Source organism: Daucus carota, chromosome 7 (genome assembly GCF_001625215.2).
Source record: "Daucus carota subsp. sativus chromosome 7, DH1 v3.0, whole genome shotgun sequence".
Lineage (NCBI taxonomy): Eukaryota > Viridiplantae > Streptophyta > Magnoliopsida > Apiales > Apiaceae > Daucus > Daucus carota.
In genome coordinates, this window is record NC_030387.2 from 24,937,338 (window position 1) to 24,944,580 (window position 7,243).

The following is a 7,243-nucleotide window of genomic DNA, read 5'->3' on the forward strand; positions in this document are numbered from 1 at the left end:
CGAGCCCAGTCCCATATCGCGGCTCCAAAGTTCGAAAACCCTCCCAAAAGGCTCAGAAATTACAACCATACCTTTGTAGTTCTGAGCACCATGCTCAACAAGGTAGGTGGCCAAAACATTGGCAGAAGGGTCACACAAGGTTGGCTCCATGCGGAAGTTGCGGTCTGCATGTCGCTGATTCAGCTGCTGAACAACATCAGCGTGGTCCGGATGAGCACCCTCAATGGATGAATTCCTCCACTCCCAAAACGAGTCCAAATGATCACACTCAAGAATGTAGTACTCCCATTCTTCAGCGAAAGCTCGTTTGCAGCCCTCGAGAAGAGCTTGGTAATCGTTAACTCGCCTGTTACGTATGCCAACCGAGCCAGCCAGCATTCTCAAGATTTTTCCTCTACTGTTTCTAGCAACTGCACCAATGCCAGAGACATTTCCATTCGGCAGTGGGTTTTCATAAAAACAGGCATGGACATTGATTTTGATCCATCCCTGCTTGGGCATACGCCAGCGTGGGTTAACATCAACATTTTCAACTTCTGACATGGGTATGGAGGGCAACAGAAGTTAAGAGAGGAGAAGAAGATGAAAAAAGTGGCGTGAGGAGGAATGCTAGAGAGGGTCTATTTAAAATGGAAAACCACAGACAAAATGTCCTCGAAAAACTATTTTGCCCAATGCGCTACATGGCTTGTGCAGAGAAAAGCCGATTGCCTCGGCTATAGAGAAACTATTAAGTGTATGTTTGAAATCCGTGGCTTTTGAGCGGCAAGTGGAGAAAATAAACTGTTCGGCTTAAGTGGCCCAGAACTGATCCATACTCAAGCGTTGGGCTCCCCTCTTGGCTAATTGATCTGCACGCATGTTAAGATCCGACGGAATAATCTTTAGGAATATGTTATGTGCCAGAATAATATTATTCCATCTGCTGTGATCCTCCATTTTCTGTGAAAAGATATCTGCCAATTTACACATTAATTTTTTGCAGTCTGAGTATATGAGAAAGTCTGAATCTTGCCACCTTTTCTTTGAGATTTCTAAGAGGAGATGTTTGAAAGAATTCCACTAAGCCTCTTCCGCATTAATTGCCTGAGTTGGACCTGAATATGTGAAGATTGCCTCTCCAGTAGATTTCAATATTAGTCCTCCTATACCTGCATTCACTTGATCTGCTCTAACCTTTCAGGAACCATCACAGAAGCCTATAAATTTAAAATTTGAGTTCATCAGCTGTTTTATTTGAGAGGACTCCGAGTGCGTTATCGATCCTAGCGGGTTGGAAAACCACCAACTACTTGCTGTTTCTGTGATCACCTCAAATGCCAAAATCCACTCCTGGGACTGAAGTTTAGTTGCAACAAGAATACTATCCTTCCTGAGTATCTGGTGTCTGGAAATTCTCTGGTTTCTTGCCAGCCAAAGTGCCCAGCAGGCTGCAGCAACTACTATTTTCCAGACCTGCGTTATCTTTTTGGAGGGAAAAAGATTTGCCAATTTCCAAACGTGCATGATAGAATATATATAAGCAACTGATAATTGTATGTTCCACCACTGAAAAATCCCATCCCATAGAAATCTAGCTACCTCACATCTTAGAAACAAGTAATCCACTGTTTCCCGTGATATGTGACATAGAGAACAGACTACAGAATCATCCTTAATGATACCTCGAATTTTCAAGAACTCTTTTGTTGGGAGGATCTGTTGTGATAATTTCCATAAGAATATTTTAATCTTCTGCGGAATTCGCAGATGCCATATAAATTCCCACGGAACTTTTCCATCCAACTCCAGTAGTTTTTCGGAGGCATTCTTGACTGAGTATGGCGCACGTATAGGTAGCCAGATCAATGTGTCACAACCCGGGTAAAGAGAAATTGAGTCAATAAATTTTTCGAGATTTTTAAGGTCATCTAACTCCCATGCTCTAAGTGGACGAGACCATGCATTGATGTTTACCTCTGTGGAAGATGAATTATTCCAATTGTGAAGAAAATTGCATACTGTAACCTTTTTCCAATTGGACAACGCATAGAATTTCTTGAAGGTGTTCATTAAAGGGCCATTCCCAATCCAATAATCTTCCCAAAAGAGCGTAGAAGAGCCATTTCTAACTTTCCACTTAAAGTTTTGTTGATTCATTGTCACTTTAAAAAGTGGATGTGAGATTGCCCTTGCAATATCTTGCATGCTGTTTGATAAAGACTTATTTTGTAGGCCCTGAAGGAGGTTATCATGTATACCACACTGATATTTTTCTCTCAGCCACACATTCCATGCTTTACCTCTCTCATTATCCCACCTGGAAGTCCATTTGTCGAGCAAGGATAGATTTCTGATTCGCAAAGGCACTAATCCTAGTCCCCCATGAGATTTGGGTCTGCAAACCTGTTTCCAGGAAATCAGATGCAACTTTCGATCTCGACCATCCTCCTTAATCATGTGACCCTATAAGAAGTCCCGTCTGATTTTTTCTATTTGCACATTTACTGCAACAGGCAATAGATGTAGGTTTAACCACTAAATTGGAAGACTATCCAGTACTGATTTTACCAGAGTTAAGTTACCTGCTTGGTTTAGGTGATCTGCCTTCCAACTGGCCAGTCTGTGCTTGATTTTCCTAATTAGAGGTTCCCAAAAGATTTTCCTCCGGGAAGAAGAGCCTACAGACATACCCAAGTACTTCATTGGCCACTTACCAACCTTACACTTTATTATTTCTACCGCTTCCTCAACAATTGGATTCAAAAAACTGGTTGTGTAGATTTCACTCTTATCGAAATTTATTTTGAGCCCTGAAATCATCTGAAAACTCTGCAGAACTCTCTTGACACCCTTAACGGAATTAACCGTGTTATCCAGAAAAATCACTGTGTCATCTGCGTATTGTAGATGTGTGATTGGAGGAGCATCCTTGTTAAGTGAGATGCCTTGGAGAATTCCTTTCTGACTGGATACTCGAAGCATTGTGTTCAGGACTTCCCCAACAATGTTAAAAAGCAGCGGTGAAAGGGGATCACCCTGCCTGAGTCCCCTACCAGGTGAGAACTCTTTGATGGGCGAACCATTAACCAACAACGAGATTCGAGAAGTGTTTAGAAGTGATTTGATCCAGACTATCAAAGTGTGATCAAAATTCATTGACTCCAAAACCTGTAACAGGAATTCCCAATTTACTGAGTCGAAAGCTTTTTCGAAATCTAACTTTAGGACCATTCCCTTACTCCTATTTTTTTGCAACGAATGAACCACTTCCTTAACTGTCATGATGCTCTCTGCTGCTTGTCTTCCTCGCATGAAGCCTGTTTGAGTATCTCCCACAATACAGTCAAGGTGACAAGCCAGTCTCGAGGCTAGAACTTTTAACAATATTTTAATGGATGTGTTAATAAGGCTAATTGGCCTGTAGTCTTTCACTGTTTTGGGGTCTGTCACATTAGGGATTAAAGTTATGAAGGAGGAGTTTACTCCGTGGGGAGAGACCCTTGCCGGTGAAAATTCTCCAGGAAAGCCATCACTTTATCCCTAATAAACGGCCAGAGAAATTTGACGCTTTTCACATTTAGACCATCAGGCCCAGGAGCCTTGTCTGCAGCCATGGAGGAGAGATTAACTTCCACTTCTCGTATGCAGAAAGGCCTGATTAGAGCAGCTTTCATAGACATCGAAAGCTTGGAGATTGGCAAAGAGCCTATGTTGAACAGAGGTTTCGATTTTTCTCGGAAGAATTCCTTATAGTAAGAGTAGAATGCCTCCCTTACAAGGACTGGGTCTGTCAACCAACTTTGGTTCCAAAACAATTTGAAAATATTGTTTTTACTTCTTCTCCTATTAATCACTTGATGGAAAATTTTGGAGTTTCCATCACCCAATTTGAACCATTTAAGCCTAGCCTTTTGTTTGAGCATTGATTCTTTTCTACTGTAAAGACTTCTCAATTTGGAGGTGAGGGCTTGTTGTTCCTCCTCTGCTGCATCTGTAGACTCCAATAAATTTAATCGATTCTCCAGAGCACTTATATCCATTTCCATTTGAGATTTGCCCTCCTTGGAACTTGCCTTAATGATGGATTTTATCTCCTTGAGGGCTCTGTGGATGTCAAGGTCTTTCCATCCCGTAGAATCCTTGACTAAGGATTGAATTTTTACCAACAGAGTTTCGTTTAAGAAGCAATTGAACACACTAAAAGGTTTGGGTCCCCAGTTACCATGAGCACCGTATAGCAGTAGTGGCTTGTGATCAGAATGCTTCCTGCATAAAGCTTTAACAAACCATTGACCAACCTGAAACCACTCAGCATTAAGAAAAAACCCGATCCAACCTACTCTTTTTCCCGTCCGGACCAAACCATGTAAAGTCTGCGTTAGCCGGAGAGATTTCCAAGAGATTGCGATTTGTCAAAAACGTATTAAATTCCTCAGCTTCCTTCCTCTCAAAACTACACTTCCATTTGTCTTTCACAAATCGAATGCAATTGAAATCCCCCACCAAACTGACCTTCTCATTGCCAATACACTGGAATACCAGCTCCATCTCTTTCCATAGCTCTCGCTTTTGTTCTATGGTTAGTGGACTATAAATATTGACTAGATGAAATTTCTCTTCCCCTTGAAACAATACAAAAGTAGTCCATATCCAATATCTGCATTGTGCTAGCGAAACACATTTGAGCTTGCTTTTGCACCACAAAGTAGCAAGTCCACCAGAGAACCCAACAGAAGGTTGGGAAGTGACCTCAAATTCATCAGGGTTCAAGGCTTGGTCTTTTAAACCTCCAGGCCAATCCACACATTTGGACTCTTGTAAGCGAATAATATCTACTTTATTCGCATAAACCAATTCCCTAAGATTTCTCTTTGAAATATCATTATTTATCCCCCTAATGTTCCAAGATAGTATATTTATACTATTCATTATGGATAAGATTACCTACTATCAAACTTTCAACTTGTAAGAAAACAACTTTAGATCTCACCCGAGTCCAATCTTTGGGCTATGTTTTTCACCACTTCCTCCCTATCCCCTTTGATCTCTAATCCCATGTACTCTGCACTTTTTAAGATCTCTAATGCTTCTTTGACCGAGCTGCCCACTAAACCTATTGGGAATTATCTGTGTGCAATTGCCAATAGCTAACTTGTTCTGAGATTTAGTAGATTTCCTACCAGCCCCTTGCTTCTTCCTTTTGTTTTTGAATCTTATCCCAATTTCAAAAGGATTTCTTGGCACTTTGACTACTTTGCGAGGTCAGCCTCTGTTGCTTTTCAATTTAAGTTTCTTATGAACATCTGTGCAGAGCACTGTCTGAGAACTCAGCCCTAAGGTAGGCATGCAAACTTCCGATTTGCTGTCTGAGTCGTTTTCCTGAGTACTGTCTACCCCAATCTCTGAGCTTGACTCCTTTTGCCTTATTCCTTTCATTAGACCTTTTTTACCACTTGTAGGAGATGCAGTAGAGGTTTCATTGACACTTGGGCTAAGGACCCTTGCTGAGTGACCTATTTCAATCAATGCCAGATTGTGATGAGGCTTTAAAACTGCTTTGGTGGGACTGTCTTGACTCTCTAAAGTGGATTTCTTAGAATCAGACTTGCCTTTGCCATTGCTTTTATGGGAAAAGCCATCCACTGACTCTTCCAGCGAACTTGTACTTTCTTTCTTAGCACTTTTATTTTCAGAAAGCTCCATCGGAAGAACTTTATCATACAAAGCTTTATAATCAACTATTTCAACCAAATCTATTGTCATGTTCCGTCCTTTGTAAAGTATGGTTAGGGAATCACTAATGGTTTTCCTCTCCCTAGTATCAGTGCAGATTAACGGATTGAAGAAGTCACCTAAATCATCACTTTGATAGGACCAACTGATCCATTTACCTAATCTGCTTGTGAATGCTTTTAAGTTCTCATCCTTCCATGCCGGCATAGGAAGACCACGACATTCAACCCATGCTAGCCTAGAGATTATGTGGTCAAATTCCTCATAATTTCTTATGCTGCAAAACCATACTGATAAGTCGGTTTTGATGAAATCTTCCCAACTTTCCTCTGGATTCTTTCTGATAAAGAACTTTCTCGGCGCAAGCGAAGTAACCTTATACTTACTTAGACCTATATCATCCAGCTTCCCCTGTAGACCTTTTGTGCTTTCCTCAAACCAAGTATATCCTATTTTGTAGCCTAAAAGCGCAGATTCCACCTCTTCATCAACTTCCACTTCTGTAAATTCAAAAAGTTTTTTGCTGAAATCAGTGTCCTCGCTATTTTCTTCTTGTCGTTTGGGTTCCTTTTCTTTTTTTTGATTGCTGGCTTGAGGTTCCTTAAAATCCTTCTTAGCATCTGCATTCATCCCTTGTCTTCTTTTAGTCTCATTAATGGTCATTTTAATCTTGCTGCCTAAACGCCTGTCCATCTTAGCATTGTTAATAATGGCTCCAGCTTCTTTCTCATCAGTTGTGTGCACAAAACCAAATCTTTTCCCTTTGATGTCCCTTTTGCGTGGCAATATTATGTCGATGATCTTGCCGCATTCTTTGAACAAACCCCAGATATCCTTACCAGTGGAGGTGTCTGGGATGTCATACAGGAATATAGAGAACGCTGCTTGAGAATTGCCTCTTGGGATTCCCTTAGATTTCTTTTTGTACGATACCTCTTTCCATCCACCTAGCGGGTCGAGAGGACTTGAGTGCATTAGCGAAGGATGATCCTGAAGTACTTCGCTGTATGAAGCACGAGATCGGTCCGAGTTGGATGGGTTTAAGCTATGGCAGTGGATTTGAGCCAAAGCTTCATTGATGGCAGAATCATCGCCAAAGTTTAACCGTTCCAGAATATGCTTGTCCACCTAATGATTGTACGACCAGATGAAGTTTTTGAGAAGCTTGAGATCTGGAAGAGGTCCATGACTAATCTCTTGCCTGCGCCGGAAATTGAACGATGTTGAGTTTGAAATTTGAAAATCGCCTGTCTTGTCGCCTTGTCGCCCCATATCACTGTGATAGGAGCATATGTAATTACAATCATGTGCTATAAAACTTTTATTCTATAATTATATTATATATATATATTTAATATTATATCAGCAGTTCTATTTTTCAATTCAATTTTCGAAATAAAATCAAAATTGTTACTAAATCAATATGATTTAGTTATGACTTTATATCTTTTCAATTTTTCTGTTTAACTTCTATTCCCATACATGATTTAGTTACTTAATGGCATACTCAAATTATGCTCGAGAACTT